General features: G+C 46.3%; 1 protein-coding gene across 17 annotated transcripts in view; it reads left to right on the forward strand.

Annotated features, from left to right (window-relative positions):
- Positions 1-13,903: 13,903 nt before the first annotated feature.
- Positions 13,904-18,209, forward strand: part of EP400 (E1A binding protein p400) — a 105,902-nt gene continuing 101,596 nt past the window's right edge. For 16 of the 17 annotated variants that reach the window (XM_029050078.1, XM_029050121.1, XM_029050102.1 and 13 more), the window contains exon 1: positions 15,537-15,629. The gene's annotated coding sequence lies outside the window, so the exon portion shown is untranslated. Of the gene's footprint in view, positions 13,981-15,536; positions 15,630-18,209 lie in introns of those variants that run through there. The other variant, XM_029050089.1, reaches the window with a different exon arrangement.

Here is an 18,209-nt window from a genome sequence, read left to right on the forward strand (position 1 = left end):
GGGTTTCTTTATTTATTCTGTGGTTACTGTTGGCTCACAGAAAAATGAAACCGGAAGGGACTATGAGAGTTCATTTGGCCCAGCCCCTTGTCCTGAGGCAAGTGAATGACTAAATCATCTAGGACAGACCTCTAGGGGTAAAAACTCTACAACTTTGTTGAGTTTATTGCAGGTAATACTTCAAATCTAAAACTGTATGGGGAGCAATTGGGGGAAGGAGGGAATCAACAGACAAAAACAAATTCCAGACATAGAGCTGGAAGGCATCCTCAAGCAATTATTCGGCCCTCCTTCCCCTGCCTCAAGTGAAGGGTAATTATCACACAACCTACCTCAGGGGCTTGTCCCATTACTCTAATGGTCATAAGTTCTTCCTACTGGCCTAAAACAATGGTCCCTCAAGCCTCCTGCTTGGTCTCTAAAAGCCACTAAAGAAAGTGATGATGGTTAATAATAATTCTGGTATTTGTTAAGCGCTTACTTTGTACCTGGCACTGTACTAACTAAGCACAGGGATAGATACAAGTTTTTCAGGTTAGACATAGTCCCCGTCCCCCTTGGGGCTCACAGTCTCAGTCCCTGTTTTACAGATGAGATAAGTGAGGCCCAGAGAAGTGAAGTGAGTTGCCCAACGTCACACAGGAGATAAGTGGCAGAGCCAGGATTAAAACCCATGACCTTCTGAGTCCTAGCCACATGTTCTATCCACTACCCCATGCTGCTTCTCAGCATGGTGACCACAGTGGAGTCTCCAGTTGGGTATGACGGATAAGCTACTGTCGTGACCAAGAATCCAGAGTGCTAGAGTTTTGCCCGCTGCCCCTCACGTTCTTGTTTCTGCTGGTGGTGTGAAGTGGGATGAATGAGCTGGCAGGCAGGGATGCAGCTCGTTGCAAAGCAGGCATGAAGACTTATGTGTCATGTCCACTTTCGACTGAAGTGACCATAGCATAGTGTCAATGCTGTTCCACAGCTGAGCCATGGTCATTCCCTTGGAAGGCACTGAGGTCATTGCCATCCACTTTGCCAGCTGCTTTTCAGGATTCTGCCTGGACCTGCCCCCCTTGTTTAAGGTCCCAGGTGATTCCTCAGTCAGAAACCTTCACCAGCCAATCATAGTTATTGAGTGCTTACCTTGTGCAGACCACTGTACTAAAAGCTTGGGAGAGTACAATACACCAATGGCATAGCCCCAGCAGATAGAACCATGTCTGGAAATCCAGGTTTCTTGATTCCCAGTGAAGTGATCTTGCCATTGGATCTAACACAGGGCGAACCAAAGAAAGTACCTGGAAGAGAGTATGCTATTTGCCTTAATATTCACCTTCTTGGTTAAGGCTCAGCCCTCTAATATGCTGCATTTTACCTCATAACCGTGTCCAACTAAAGACAATTTTTCTTAAATCATCTCCAGGAGGTCTTCCCCAATTTCTGCTCTCCCCAGGTTAGACCTGACCATCTGCCACGTCGATACTTCTGTACCATCTGAGCACTTGCAAATTCACAACTTCTATAGGGCCCTCCCAAACCCTATTTCTCAAACCCTAACTCATATATTTCCTTTTCCTTCAGTCAAAATTATTTTAGCATCTCCTCCACTAGAACGTTAACTCCTTGAGAACAGGGACTATGTCTACAAATTCTAGTGAACCCCCCCCCACCCCCAAATGAATACAGTCCTCTGCCCACAGTAGATGTGCAATAAAACTATTGATTGGTTGTTCAATAAATGCTACTGATTGATTCATTGAAACCAGTTTCCTCATGGATATTCTGCAGATAAGGAAAATAGCTGTATCAGTGTCTTTATTTAGAAAAGACTTGTGTACATCTGAAGACCATTATTAACGCACGCTTTAGTTTTCTCAAGTTGTGCCCAATTGTTTAACCTTTCCCTGGTTTAATTTGCCCTCCCTTTCATCATTTTTATTGCTCAAAAGTGTGGCATTCCTTGCCAATTACTTCAGGTCTTTAAGCACCGTCAAATGTGTGTAATCAGATCCTGTTGATCCAGTGTTTTTAGGATCTCCATCTTATTATCATCATTTCTAGTACTAAACCAAACTAATAATCTGTTCAGATCAGTATATTTTCAACAGAGCAACAGAGTTCTTGAAGGGAACTGAAAAGACTACTTTCCTAACACTGTTCCTAAAGAATAAGGATGAGCCACCTAGCATCCTAATTTTTCCTTTTAGTAACCCAGTTGTCAATCACTTGTCCTTGAATTTATTCCAACCTCTCCTGAAGCTATTGTTGTTTTCTACCTCTAACTTCCTGTGGTAATGAATTCCATTTCCCCAGATCTCCTTAACACAAATTTGGTAGTTACACACATTTGGCAGCCTTGGGCAACTGCTTCACTTCCCCCTAAGGGCGTGAGTAATCCAAAGCATTCCCTTTGATGTCAATTACACAGCCAAATGTACATTTAGAAGATAAAGTATGTCCCTAAAGCAGCCCTTCCCTTTAGTTGGGAACACTACTTGAACCCTTCTGATATATTATGATTGAGATTGAGCAGTATCATTTATTCCCACTCGAGCTTCAGACTGCCAAAAGACTTCTTTCTTGCCTACACTTTGCTCTGGCTCTGGCACCAGCCCCATAAAAACTCCTATATTTGATGCTCAAATCCAAACAACTCAGCTATTCATCAACGTGGGGTGACCTCCAATCCTGGAGCAGTAGGAGTCTAAAATTTAGGGGACTGCTATCAACAGTCTGGCTGGACCACTGTGAACTAATCTGTCAATAATTTTGCTAAATATGAAAAGCAGCATGGCCTAGTGGGTAGAGAACAGGCCTGAGAGTCAGAAGGACCTGGGTTCTAATCCTTGCTCTGCCACTATTCTGTTGTGTGATCTTCAGCAAATCACTTACCTTCTCTGGGCCTCAGTTCCCTCATCTGTAAAATGGGGGTTCACACTGAGTCCCATGTGGGACTTGGACTGTGTCTAACTTGATTAGCTTGTACCTACCCCAGCACTTAGTACAGTGTCTGGCACATAGTAAGCACTTAATAAATATTAATTTTTTTCAACTTGTAAAATCTGATCTGTGCTCTGGGTCCTTCTGCAAAACCCCTGGGACCAGCCTGTTATAAGGGTGGTGGCTGGCTGACTAACAGAAGAATATTTGCATTAGAGAAGCAACTCAGTGGAAAGAGCATGGGCTTGGGAGTCAGAAGTCATGGGTTCAAATCCCAGATCTGCCACCTGTCAGCTGTGTGACTTTGGGCAAGTCACTTCACTTGTCGGTGCCTCAGTTACCTCATCTGTAAAATGGGGATTAAGACTGTGAGCCTCACGTGGGACAGCCTGATTACCCTGTATCTCCCCGAGAGCTCAGAACAGTGCTAGGCACATAGTAAGTGCTTAACAAATACCAACATTATTATTATTATTATTATTACTATAAACACAATTTAAACCTACTGCCTGGCCTTAAGTAGGAAAACCAGGCTAGTTAAGGTATTAGCATTGCTGGGACCAAAAGTGTAGGGGTTTTGTTCAGGAGGCTGAGGTGTTCCCAGGGTGCATTGCCAGGGATGCCCAAATGGGAAGGACTGATGTCCACGGACTGATAGAAACTGTGGGAAGTTGTGGGGAAAAGTGTTACAGAATCAGGGAGAAATTTGCCATTTATACCTGGATTAGATTGTGTGTTTTTTTGACTTGGCACTTATCTATTCCATCTGCATCTGTCTCTTTGCTGACCTCTCTGCCTCCTGTCTCTCCCTACTTCAGTCCTTACTTCACTCTACTGTCTGAATCATTTATTTTTTAAAAAAGCTCAATACACATCTCCTCACTCCTGAGAAGCTGCAGTGGTTGCCCACCCAACCTCCACATTAAACAGAAACTCCTTGACATCACTTTAAAGCATTCAATCAGCTTGACCCCTCCTACCTTTCCTCAGTGATCTACTACAGTGCAGCCCACACACTCTGCTCCTCTAGCATCTGCTTGCTCACTGTACTTCAATCTCAACTGTTTCGCTGCTAACCTCTTTCCCACTTTCTCCCTCTGGTCCGGAACTCCCTCCCCTTTCATAAATGACAGACCACCACTCTCCCCAGCTTCAGTGCCTTATTAAGATCACATTTCCAAGAGGCCTTCCCTGATAAATGCTCAATAAATACTATTGAATGAATGAATGAAGCCCTCTTTTTCCTGTCTCCCTCTCCCTTTATTTCTCTGACTCCATCTCCCTTCTGTGTCACAAATGCATTTGGATCTGTGCCCTCTGGGCACTTGGTATTCACCCTTCCTTCAACCCACAGTCACCTATGTACATCTCTGTAATTTATTCATTTATATTAATGTCTGTCCCTCCCGCTAGACTGTAAGCTCATTATGGGCAGGGAACGTGTCAACCAATTCTGTTGTACTCTCCCAAGTGCTTAATTCAGTGTTCTTCAAACAGTAGGTGCTCAATAAATTCCACTGATTGGTTGATACTGTAACAACCTTGTTATCTAATTAATCCATCGGTCATATCTAATGAGTGGTTACTGTGTGCAGAGCATTGTACTAAGTGTTTGGGAGAGTACAATAGAACAGAGTTAGTGGACACATTCCCTGCTTGAAATAAGCTCAGTCTAGAAGAAGAGAGTTTCAGTTTAATTTTAACCTAGAAAATTTACTGACTTTAAAGAGGGAAAACCCATTTGTTTGTATTCCATACACCATATCCAAACTGGGATCATATTGCGGGCAGAAGGTTAGTATTCAAAGGCTTCACTCAGTCAGCTCTCCCTTTCTTTCCTCAACTCACTCATCTCCTACTACATCCCAGCCCACAATTTTGCTCCTTCCATACCAATCTGCTCACTGCACCTCGATCATGTTTATCTTGCTGAACCCCTTCCTCATGTCCACCTTCTAGCTTGAAACTCTTTGCTCTCTTTGTGTCCTTCAGAACATCCCTCTTCCCATCTTCAAAACCTTACTATGATCATATCTCCTCCAAGGGCCATTTTCCCACCTCACCTTCCCAGCTGCATCACCTCTTAAGTACTTGGATTCTTTCCCCATCTCCTCTCATCCCTTAAGCCCTTTGATAGTCACCACAACCCAATTCCCACAAAACACACATCCTTATACTCTGCCATTTCCCCTACCTCTAATTTAACGTGTCTCCCAACTAGCCTGTAAGCTCTGTGAGAGTAAGAAGAGTGTCTACTAATGTTCCTGTATTGTTCTCTCCCAAGCACCTAGCACAGTGCTCTGCACATAGTAAATGATCAGGGAATATCATTGATCAATTGATCTGAACACAGCTATTGGCCAAGGCAGAGATCACTGGCCACAACATGAAATCACAAATGCCTTCCCTGACTTTCAGAGGTATAAATGCAACAAAAGATGTTGGTTGCAATTTACCAAAGTAATCTTGGGGTGCTCCAGAAGGGAAATATTCCTAGAAGAATGAGGCAGGCTAGAGAGCTTGAGTTAGCAACAACTTCTGACTGGTCAGGTATTTGGACATTTGATATTTCTCCCCACCTTCAACCCCACATATCTTTAAATTATTATAAACCACTTATTTATTCATATTAATTTCTGTCTCCCCCTCTAGACTGTAAGCTTGTCATGGGCAGGGAATGTGTCTGCTAATTCTGTTGTATTTTTTCAAGTGCTTTGTACAAGGCTCTGCACAAACTAAGTGCTCAGTAATACCATTGATTGATTGATTAGGCAGTGTGAAATTCCTATTACAAGTGATTGAAAGCCTCGGATCAGCACAGGTGAACACTCTGGGGAGTTTTAGCTATATAATTACTCCAGTAAAAGGGCTGTAATGACCCCCAAGGTACCGCAGCCTTGGGAAGCTAAGACCTAAACTTACAGGGATTGGTAGCTATCTCATGCAACCTGGATAAATGAGACTTTACTGCAGGACAATTATTCTTGGGAATACCAGGAATTAGAATAAAAAGCAGGTAGGAAAATTGAAGACTGAGTCCCACAGATGCTTACATTTTATAAGCACTTCCCTATAGCAGTTCTCCCTTTAAGATTCTATTTTTGCCTACGAAGCATAAACAAAAACTCTGTTAAACCTAGATTAATTTGATCTTTAATAATTCAGTGACCATCATTCAAATTTAAACTTTCCCTTAGGAAAAATAAAGCTTGCATAAGACAGCACAATTGTGGGATTTATATGCCCCAAGGCAATCTGAACTCAATAAACCTTTCCTCATTTTCACAATTGTTCACTAAGTGCCAATGCCAGATCTAATTTTCTCTTCATTCATTCATTCAATTGTATTTATTGAACGCTTACTATGTGCAGCACATTGTACTAAGCGCTTGGAAAGTACAATTCAGCAACAGATAGAGACAATCCCTACCCAACAATGGGCTCACAGTCTAGAAGGGGGAGAGAGATGACAAACCAAAACAACACAAGTAGACAGGGATCAATACCATCAAAATAGATAAATAGAATCATAGATATATACATATCATTAATAAAATAAATAGATTAATAAATATGTACAAGTATACACAGGTGCTGTGGGGAGGGGAAGGGGGTAAAGCAGAGGGAGGGAATAAAGGCAATGGGGAGGGAAGGAGGAGCAGAGGGAAAGGGAGGGCTCAGTCTGGGAAGGCCTCCTGGAGGAGGTGAGCTCTCAATAGGGCTTTGAAGAGGGGAAGAGTTAGTTTGGCGGTTGTGAGGAGGGAGGGCGTTCCAGGTCAGAGGTAGGACGTGGGCCAGGGGTTGAAGGCGGGACAGGTGAGAACGAGGCCCAATGAGGAGGTGAGCGGCAGAGGAGTGGGGTGTGCCGGCTGGGCTGTAGACCGAGAGAAGGGAGGTGAGGTAGGAGGGAGCCAGGTGATGGAGAGCTTTGAAGCCAAGAGTGAGAAGTTTTTGCTTCATGTGAAGGTTGATAGGCAACCAATGGAGGTTTTTGAGGAGGGGAGTGATATGCCCAGAGTGTTTCTGTAGAAAGATAATCCGGACAGCGGGATGAAGTACAGATGGAAGCAGGGAGGGACAGGAGGATGAGAGATCAGAAAGGAGGCTGATGCAGTAGTCCAGTCGGGATATTATGAGAGATTGTACCAGTAAGGTAGCAGTTTGGATGGAAAGGAAAAGGTAGATCATCATGATGTTGTGAAGGTGAAAGTTTAACATGTATTTGAAATACGGACGTCAAATTTAAAAACTGCCATGCAAACCATTTTTGTGTGCATAGGTTTACTCAAAAAATAAATGGAAAAAAAGGGGTGTCAGAATTTGGGGTCAAACAGCTGCCACTGTTTTAGGTGGCAACAATCACTTAACTTTGGAAATATGCTGTGCCCTCTTAGGGTGGATTATGAAACTCCTTTTATATTACATTTCACATCGGAGTTGGAGTTGCTTCAAGCTGACTTTTTATTACACTTAAAGTGCTAGTTTCATCCTTTTAGGTCAAATATTTTTTCTTAAAATCCAATCTTCCCCCCTAGCCCCCGGCCCCCAATTCATTAATGCTTTTGAGCTAGCTAGAATGGTATAAGTCAGACTACAGTTCCTGTTCCTGGTTTTGAGAACACTCCAGGGGCCTGGTAGATAAGCTGTAATTCAGCAGTTCTACAACCTCATCTAACCTACGCTATTCATATGTATTTGTCAAAATCTCAGAAACTCTTTTTCTCCTTATTTCCTGTCCCTCTTTTCCTCCAGGCCTCATTTAGGATTTTCTTCCATAACCTTTACACATCACCACTTCGATTGTCTCTCTCATCAGAACTAGCTCTCTTCATCCCTCCTTCACCTCCACTTCCTGATTGCAGCCTCTGACTGAGCTCCACCTAATCAATCAATCAATCAATCATATTTATGGAGGGTTTACTGTCTGCAGTGCTTGGAAAAGTACAGTGTAACAGAGTTGGTAGAAACATTCTCTGCCTCAAATGAGCTTACCGTCTAGAGGGGGATACAGACATAAATATAAGTAAATAAATTACAGATATGAACATGGCAACGTAGAAGGGAATGGGAGAGGAGGAAATGGAAAGCTTGGATGCGGGAGACCACTTGGAGGAGATATACTCTTAACAAGGCAGGTTGAGGATGAGAGGTCAGTGCTGAGATAGACAAGATAGAGATACAGAGCATGGGTTGGCATTAGAGGAAAAAGGCAGGAGGGGGCAAGGTGATTGAGTGCTTTAAAAGCCTATGGTAAGGAGTTTCTCTTTGATGCAGAGGTGGAGGTTCTTGAGGGTGGGGAAACATGGACCAAATGGTTTTGTAGAAAAATAATCCGAGTATAGTATGGACTAGAGAGGGGAGAGAAATGAGGCAGGGAGGTCAGCAGGGAGGCTGGTGAGGTTATCAAGGCGGGAGAGGATAAGTGCTTGGATTGAAGTGGTAGCAGGGTGGATGGGGAGAAAGGGGTAGATTTTAGCGATGTTGTGGAGATTGAATTGACAGGATTGAAGGTTGAACCTAAAGACTCTGTAAAGGTTGTTTTTTTTCCCATACCTTCCAGGTCTGGGCATCACTTTATTATTATTATTAAGTGCCATCAAGTCATTTCCGATTCAAAGCGACTCCATGGATGCATATACTTTCTACAGAGTGTCCTGTCCTCTGCTATAATCCGCAAACTTTCTAACGGCTTTTCCATTCTGATTGTTATGGTCTCTCTCCCTCAAGCTGCCGCTCTGCCTCTTTCACGTTTTCCCTGGACTTTTCATAGCATTAGTGTCTTCTCCAGAGAATCAGTCCTCCTGATGATGTGTCCAAAATATGCTCATCTAAGTTGAATCATTTGGCCTTCCAAAGACCTCTTTGGTATAATTTGCTCCAAAGTCCATTTGTTTTTCTTTCGGGCCACCCATGGTCTTCACAAAAGCCTTCTCCGACACCACATTGCAAAAGAATCGATGTTGCTTCTATCCTGTTTTTTCACTGTCCAGCTTTCATATCCATACATTGTCACTGGAAACACCATAGAGTTGACAATCTGTATTTTTGTGGTAATTGTTACATCAGCACCTTTCCTGACTGTTTCCAGGCTTTTCATTAGCAAGTCTTCCTAACGTTAATCTTTGGCATATTTCTTGGCTACTAGTTACTTTATTGTTGATTATTGATCCCAAGAGAGAAAAATTGTCAACTATTTCAATCTTCTCTCCGTCCACTACAAATGTGTTAAAACTTCCCAGTTGTCATGGTCTTTGTTTTCTTGACATTTAAATATAGACCTATCTTTCTGCTCTGTTCCTTAACTTTTAAAAATGAGTCCTTCTAATCTTCACTTTCTGCTAGTAGGGTTGTATCATCAGCTTATCTTTTAGGGAATTGTATTTATGTTTTTATGACACAGTTCCTTTTGTGATTTCACTGTCCAAAAAATAATTACACAAATAAGCTCTCAGGGATTCAAGTTTCTCCTCCTGGAAGCCTTCTCTTTTTCTCCTCTCTCTCATTCTCATTGTCTACAGTTTTTATTAAGCATCTCTGTAGAGACTTGTAGTGTTTAGGGAATAAACCAAAAGTGTCAGACTTGTTTTCCGTTTTAGAGGGGCTTACAGTATAATGGGGAGGGAAACCACCCCTGAGACGAACAATTGTTGACCGTGAACATAGAGAATCAGAGCGGCCTAGTTGAAAGAGCAGGGGACGGGGAGCCAGAGGAACTGGGTTCTAACCCCAGCTCTGCCAAATGCTTGCTGGATGACTCTGGGCAAGTCACTTGACTTCTCTGGGCCCCAGTTTCCTCATTTGTAAATTGGGGATTCCATTTCCTGTTCTCCTTTGTATTTAGAATTTGAGCCCCTTGAGGCATAGGGACTGGGCCTGACCTGCTTATCCTGAATCTACTCCAGCACTTGGTACTGTGCTTGGCACCTAGTAAGTTCTTCTCAAATACTACTATTATTATTTTAGGGTAATGTGCTAAGCGCAAGTGAAAAGTAGAGAGGGGAAAGATAAATTCCAAGGTGGCTGAGGTGACTGCACACTCCTCTCTGCTTCCTGACTGGAAAATGTGGCCAGGGACTATTTTCAGTGCTTTCAATTTGAGTTTTGCAATAAAAGACTGAAAGGCTCACATGTGAGGCCAAATTATAGTCTTCTACCATCTTCATCATCACCTACTAGCTACGTAAATAGTTGTCCTACATATTCAAAGAAAATATCACTGATGGTGAAGTTCACCTTGTGTGCTTGCGTGGCTGAAAAAAGCTGTAGCAAAAGTCCCAGTTCTGACCACCTTGGTCACCCAAAAATGTTATTCCTCTGGGGACTTTGTATAACTATATAGTTTTCATCCATTCCTCCCAAATCCAGGATGCACGTTTTGTCTAGACTGAGCTGTTTTTGTGGATCAACAACAAGGGACAACTTTTTAGGTCAGAGGTAGGATGTGGGCAAAGGGTCAGCAGTAAGATAGATTCATTCGTTCACTCATTTAATCATATTTATTGAGTGCTTACTGCATGCAGAGCACTGTACTAAGCACGTGAGATCAAGGTACAGTGAGAAGGTTAACAGTAGAGGAGTGAAGTATGAATGGATTGTATTTACTTACTACCACTAATTCCTCTCTTCTAACTTCTGTTCTGACCTTCTACAGTCTAGTTTCTGCCCTTTTCACTCCACTGAGGTGCCTTTTCCCTAGGAATCCAATAACCTTTTTCCAAATTTAAATCCCTACTCTATCCCAATTCTTCTCTCTTGGCTACCTTCAACTCTGTGGACCTCTTCTGGAAACATTATCCCACTTTGGTGATACTAACACAAGCTTCTCCTGGTTTTTCTTTTGCCTCTGTGAAATATTCTTTTCAGCCTTTTTCACTGGGTCTTCCTCTGCCTTCCAATCCTTTACTATGGATGTAACTAAAAGCTTTGTTTTGAGTTCCTTTTTCTTCTCACTTTACACTTACTCCTTTGGGGAGCTCATCGGCTTCCAAGGTTTCAACTTTGGCTTCTCTGAGGATGACTCCAAAGTCTACCTTCCTAGTCCCAACCTTGCTCCTCTGCAACCTCAAATTTCCTGCTGTTCTAGGGCCTCTGGCTGGATGTGCCACCAGCACCTCTAGTTCGAGTTCCAAAACTGAACTTCTCATTTTCACTCTCTTGATCTTGACTCTTCCCTCTCTTTATTATTATTATTACTCCTCAAAAATCCTCTAATGGTTTTCCTTCCCAGTTCATCAAGCGGAAAGCCCTGGCCATAGGTTTAAAAGACTTTCAGCCAGCTGCATGACCTTGGGAAAGTCACTTCACTTCCTCTGTGCCTTAGTTCCCTCATCTGTAAAATGGGGATTAGGACTGTGAGCCCCATGTGGGACAGGGACTGTGTCCAGCCCGATGTGCCTGTGTCTACCCCAGCACTCAGTACAATGCCTGGCACATACTAAGTGCTTAACAAATACCATAATTATTATTATTTTCGAGCACTTACTGTGGGCAGAACATTCAATTGTATTTATTAAGCACTTACTGTGTGCAGAGCACTGTACTAGAAGCAGCGTGGCTCAGTGGAAAGAGCATGGGCTTTGGAGTCAGGGCTCATGAGTTCGAATCCCAGCTCTGCCACTTGTCGGCTGTGTGACTGTGGGCAAGTCACTTCGCTTCTCTGTGCCTCAGTTCCCTCATCTGTAAAATGGGGATTAAGACTGTGAGCCCCACGTGGGACAACCTGATTCCCCTATGTCTACCCCAGCGCTTAGAACAGTGCTCGGCACATAGTAAGCGCTTAACAAATACCAACATTAAATACCAACATTACTAAGCACTTGGGAAAGTGCAATACAAGAAGAAACAGTGACGATCTCTGTGTACCACGAGCATAATGGATAGAGCCCAGGCCTGGGAGTCAGAAGCTCATGGATTCTAATCCCGGCTCTGCCACCTCTCTGCTGTGTGCCTTGGACAAGTCATTCATTCATTCATTCGTATTTATTGAGCGCTTACTATGTGCAGAGCACTGTACTAAGCATTTGGAATGTACAATCCTGCAACAGATAGAGACCATCCCTGCCCAATGACGGGCTCACAGTCTAAACAGGGGAGACAGTCAGCAAAGCAAAACAGAACAAAACAAAACAAGACATCATTAAGATAAATAGAATCAAGGAGCTGTACACCTCATTAACAAAATAAATAGGGTAATAAATAATATACACAAGTGAGCACAGTGCTGAGGGGAGGGGAAGGGGGAAGATCAGAGGGTGGGGGAGCAGAAGGAGAGGGGTGAAGTCACTTCACTTCTCTGAGTCTCAGTTCCCTCATCTGTAAAATGGGGATTGAGAGTGTGAGCCACAGGTGGGACAGGGACTGCGTCCAACCCGATGAGCTTGTGATACTACTACTACTAATAATAATATTGGTATTTGTTAAGTGCTTACAATGGGGTAGATACAGGGTAATCAAGTTGTCCCATGTGAGGCTCACAGTCTTCATCCCCATTTGACAGATGAGGGAACTGAGGCCCAGAGAAGTGAAGTGACTTGCCCAAAGTCACACAGCTGACCGAGGGCGGAGCCGGGATTAGAACCCATGACCTCTGACTCCTAAACCCTGTGCTCTTTCCATTGAGCCTGAGTGCAGTGTCTGGCACATAGTAAGCGCTTAACAAATGCCATTATTATAATTAATAAGGAGCTCACGGTCTAGGGTTCACCTCCTCCAAGAGGCCTTCCCAGACTGAGCTTCCCCTTTTCCCTCTGCTCCCTCTCTGTTCCCCCTTCACCTCCCCTCAGCTAAGCCCCCTTTCCCCCCTTTCCCTCTGCTCCTCCACCTCTCCTTTCCCCTCCCCTCAGCACTCTGCTCATTTGTATAGATTTTTAGGACCCTATTTATTTTGTTAATGAGGTGTCCATCCCCTTGATTCTATTTATCATGATTAAGTTGTCTTGTTTTTGTCCGTCCTTCTCCCCCATTAGACTGTGAGCCCGTCGATGGGCAGGGATGGTCTCTATCTGTTGCCGAATTGCCCATTCCAAGCTCTTAGTCCAGTGCTCTGCACACAGTAGGCGCTCAATAAATACTATTGAATGAATAGGGGGTTGAGGGGTGGGGGGGGGACAAGCGCTTAGTCCAGTGCTCTGCACCTAGTAAGCGCTCAATAAACACTATTGAATGAATGGGGGGTTGAGGGGTGGGGGACAAGCGCTTAATTCAGTGCTCTGCACAGAGTAAGTGCTTAATAAATACTATTGAATGAATAGGGGAGCTGAGGGGTTGGGGGGACAAGCGCTTAGTCCAAGGCTCTGCACATAGTAAGAGCTCATTAAATACTATTGAATGAATAGGGGAGCTGAGGGGTGGGGGGTCAAGCGCTTAGTCCAGTGCTCTGCACATAGTAAAAGCGGAAGGAAGGAAGGAAGGAAGGAAGGAAGGAAGGAAGGAAGGAAGGAAGGAAGGAAGGAAGGAAGGAAGGAAGGAAGGAAGGAAGGAAGGAAGGAAGGAAGGAAGGAAGGAAGGAAGGAAGGAAGGAAGGAAGGAAGGAAGGAAGGAAGGAAGGAAGGAAGGAAGGAAGGAAGGAAGGAAGGAAGGAAGGAAGGAAGGAAGGAAGGAAGGAAGGAAGGAAGGAAGGAAGGAAGGAAGGAAGAAGGAAGGAAGGAAGGAAGGAAGGAAGGAAGGAAGGAAGGAAGGAAGGAAGGAAGGAAGGAAGGAAGGAAGGAAGGAAGGAAGGAAGGAAGGAAGGAAGGAAGGAAGGAAGGAAGGAAGGGACCTCCCCCCCGGGCCTTTTCTTCCTGCTCCGTTCCCCCGAGGGGCGGGAGGGGGCGCTAGCGCGCGCTCGCCCCGAGACGCGAAGGGGAAAATCGTTCGGAGCGTGTCCCGTCCGCCGTGCCGTAGCTCCGCCGTCCTCCCCCCCCCCCAAACTCCCCCCCCCGCCGGCGGCGCCTCAGTCGGTGTGCGGAGCGGCCGACGCTGCCGCCGCCGCCCTCCGCCCGCCCGTCCGCCCGCCCGCCCGTCCAGCCCGGCAGGGAGCAGCCTCGGGGGCGCTCGGGGCCCCGCGCTGTGGTGAGTACGGGGGCGGGCGGGGAGAGGCCTCGCAGGGGCTCCGGGTTCTTCCGCCGTGTGTCGGGCCGGGCCGGGCCTGCTCCCGGCCCTGCTCCCGGCCCTGCTCCCGGCCCTGCTCCCGGCCTCCGCCTCCGCCGCCGCCGCCGCCACACGGGAGGCGGCTTCCGGGACGGGGCTCCGCCTCAGCCTCCTCACTCTCCTCATCCTCTTCACCCTCCTCAGCCCCCTCATTCTCCTCAGCCTCCTCCCCGTCCTCATTCTCCTCAGCCCTCTCTGCCTCCTCAGCCGCCTCAGCCCCCTCATCCTCCTCATCCTCCTCGTCCCCGTCCTCATTCTCCTCAACCGCCTCAGCCTCTTCACTCCTCTCATCCTCCTCCTCCTCCCCCTCCTCCCCCCTCACTCTCCTCAGCCCCCTCACTCTCCTCACCCTCCTCATTCTCCTCAGTTCCCTCACCCCCCCACCTTCCTCCCCCTCCTCACCCCTCTCATCCTCCTCACCTTCCTTCCCTTCCTCCCCTTCCTCCGCCCCCTCACCCTCCTCATCCTCCTCACCCCCTTACTCCCCTCATTCTCCTCAGCCCCCTCTTTCTCCTCACCTTCCTCCCCCTCCTCATCCTCCTTCCCCTCCTCATTCTCCTCATCCCCCTCACCTTCCTCCCCCCATCCTCCTCTCCCCCCTCATCCTCCTCTTCCTCCTCATCCTCCTCTTCCTCCTCATCCTCCTCTTCCTCTTCCTCCTCCTCCTCCTCGTCCTCCTCCTCCTCTCCTTCCTCATCCTCCTCTCCTTCCTCATCCTCCTCCCCCTCCTCATCCTCCTCACCCCGCCATTCTCCTCACCCCCCTCACCTTCGTCCCCCTCCTCCTCCTCCTGCCCCTCCTCAGCCCCCTTGTCCTCTTCATCCTCCTCACCTTCCTCCCCCTCCTCCTCCTCCTCCCCCGCCTCAGCAGCCGCCTCAGCCCTCTTCACCTCTTAAATTAATTAATTCATTGAATAGTATTTATCGAGCGCTTACTCTGTGCAGAACACTGTACTAAGCGCTCGGAAGGGACAATTCGGCAAGAGATAGAGACCCTCCCTGCCCTTGACGGGCTCCCAGTCTCATCGATGAGAAGCAGCGGGGCCCAGCGGCAAGAGCCCGGCCCGGGGACTCAGGGGTCATGGGTTCGAATCCCGCCCCCTGTCCGCCGGCTGACCTGGCCCAGTCACTTCCCTTCTCGGAGCCTCCGTTCCCGCATCCGGAAAATGGGGTTGAAGACTGGGAGCCCCACGGGGGACCACCCCATCACCTTGGGCCCCCCCCCCCAGCGCTTAGAACAGTGCTTGGCACCTAGGAAGCGCTGAAAAAAAAAATACCATCACCATCATTAAACTGCTCAGCCCCCCCCCACATCCACCCGCCCCCCAAACTTGCCACGCCAATGGGCACCAGCGCGGCTCCCCTCCTTATTTCCTCACTGTCTTCATCATCTCCCCTCCCCCCCCCCATTATCAGCATCACAACCCTGTCCTCCCCGCCCCCTCCCTCGGGGTCCAGGGGGCATTTGGGGGGGGCAGACGGACAGACACGGATGGACAGACAGAGGGGCCGAGCGGAGGCCACCTCCCCCACAATCAGCCCTCCTAACTGCAGCCCGTTATTATTGCTACAGTGAGTAGTGCTCTTTAGTTGGGTTTATTATTATTATTTCAGAGCCCTACTGAGAGCTCACCTCCTCCAAGAGGCCTTCCCAGACTGACCTTCCCCTTTTCCCTCTGCTCCCTCTCTGCCCCCCCTTTCACCTCCCCTCACCTAAGCCTCCTTCCCCCCCTTTCCCTCTGCTCCTCCCCCTCTCCCTCCCCTCAGCCCTGTGCTCCTCTGCTCATTTGTATAGATTTTTATTATCCTATTGATTTTGTTAATGAGGTGTCCATCCCAATGATTCCATTTATTACTATATATATATTAAGCGCTCAATAAACACTATTACTAATAGTCATTCATTCAATCATATTAAGTGCTTATTCAGTGCAGACCACTGTATTAAGCACTCAACAAACACTATTACTAATATTCATTCATTCGATCATAGTAAGTGCTTACTGTGTGCAGACCACTGTATTAAGCACTCGGGAAAGTACAGTACAACAACAAACGGTGACAATCCCTGTGTCCATCCCCTTGATTCTATTTATTACTATTGTTTTTATCCGTCTGTCTCCCCCGATTAGACTGTGAGCCCCTCAGTGGGCAGGGATTGTCTCTATCTGTTGCCGAATTGTCCATTCCAAGCGCTTAGTACAGTGCTCTGCACATAGTAAGTGCTCAATGAGTACTATTGAATGAATTATTATTATTATTATTATTGTTATTCTCATCTCCTCCCCTGGTAGTTAGTGTTGGGCGCTGCGTCTTTCTCCTGGAGAAGCCCCTTAGTGGAAATTACTCCCTTCAAAGCCCTCACAAAGGCACGTTCTTCTTCTTGTTAATAATAACCGTGTTTATTAATAATAATGCTGATGCTTTCTCTTAAGGGCTTACTCCGTGCCAAGCACTGTTCTAAGCGCTGGGGGGAGATGCAAGGTCGCCGGGTCGCCCCACTTGAGGGCTCACTGTCTTCATCCCCATTTTACAGATGAGGTCAGTGAGGCCCCGAGAAGCCAAGGGGCTTGGCCAAGGCCACACAGCAGACAAGTGGTGAGATTAGAACTCACATCCTCCGACTCCCAAACCCAGGCTTTCGCCACTAGGCCATGCTGCTTTGTTGAGCGCTTATTGTGTGTAAAGCACTGGGAGTACAATGTAATGTCAAACACATTCCCGAGCGCTTATTGCTGTGAGCAAAGCACTGTACTAAGCGCTCGGGAGAATATAACATCAAACACATTCCCGAGCCCTTACTAGTGTGTGTAAAGCATTGAACTAAGTGCTCGGGAGACTATAACATCAAACACATTCCTGAGCACTTACTACTTTGTGCAAAGCACTGTACTAAGCGCTTGGGAGAATATAACATCAAACACATTCCCCAGTGCTTACTGTGTGCAAAGCAGTGAACTAAGCTCTCGGGAGAGTACACTATAACATCAGACACTTTCCCAGGGGTTTATTGTGTGCAAAGCACAGTACTAAGCTCTTGGGAGAGTATAACGTCAAACTCATACCTCAAGGCTTCCTGTGTGCAAAGCACTGTACTAAGCACTTGGGAGAGTGAGCCCGTTGTGGGCAGGGATTCTCTCTATTTGCTGAATTGTATTTTCCAAACGCTTAGTACAGTGCTTTGCACACAGTATGCACTCAGTAAATACGTTTGGATGCATGAATAGTATAACATCAGACACATTCCCTGCCCACAGCGAGCTCACACATCTCCTCCAAGAGGCCTTCCCAGACTTAGCCCCACTTTTCCTCAGCTCTGCCGCGTCGCCCTGACTTGCTCCCTTTACTCTCCCCCCACCTCGCTCCACAGCACTTATATACATACTGTCATTTTATTTATTTCTGTTGACATCTGTTTATATTGATGTTTTTCTCCCCCCACCCCCCAGTCAGCTCGTGGGCAGGGATTGTCGCTCTTTAGTGCCGTATTGTACTTTTCTAAGCGCTTAGTACAGTACTCTGCACACAGTAAGCCCTTAATAAATAAGATTGAATGAATGAACGATCGAATGAAAGAAGAGCTGAAGCATCGCAGACAGATGGTCCCCGGTTTCTTTCTGAGGTTCAGGATGTTTTGCAGTTAATGTTCCGCGAAGCCACGGCTGGATTAGATGCGTGTGTCTCTTCCCTAACCCCTTCAACCGCCTGTTTAAACTCGTTTGTTCAGGTCTCTGGATCCGAGTAATATTAGTAGAAGTAGAGTAGCATCCCCTCTAGACCGACAGCTCGTCGTGGCCAGGGATTGTCACCGTTTGTTGTTGTATTGTACTTTCCCGAGCGCTTAGTACAGTGGTCTGCACACAGTAAGCACTTAATATGATTGAATGAATGACTATTAGTAATAGTGTATATTGAGCGCTTAATACAGTGCTCTGCACAGAGTAAGCACTTAATAAATACGATTGAGTGAGTGAATGACTATTAGTAATAGTATTTGTTGCCTGGGTGCGATGTGTTATATGAAGCGCTGGAGAAATTGAAATGCAGAGACATGTTTTCTGCCCACAAGGAGCTTATTTTGGCTCACTGTGTCCTGCCAGTCAATCAGTATTATTATTACTCTGTGCCGAGCACTGTACAGAGCGCTTAGGA

The sequence above is a fragment of the Ornithorhynchus anatinus genome, chromosome 2 (assembly GCF_004115215.2).
Source record: "Ornithorhynchus anatinus isolate Pmale09 chromosome 2, mOrnAna1.pri.v4, whole genome shotgun sequence".
In the NCBI taxonomy this organism is placed as follows: Eukaryota; Metazoa; Chordata; class Mammalia; order Monotremata; family Ornithorhynchidae; genus Ornithorhynchus; species Ornithorhynchus anatinus.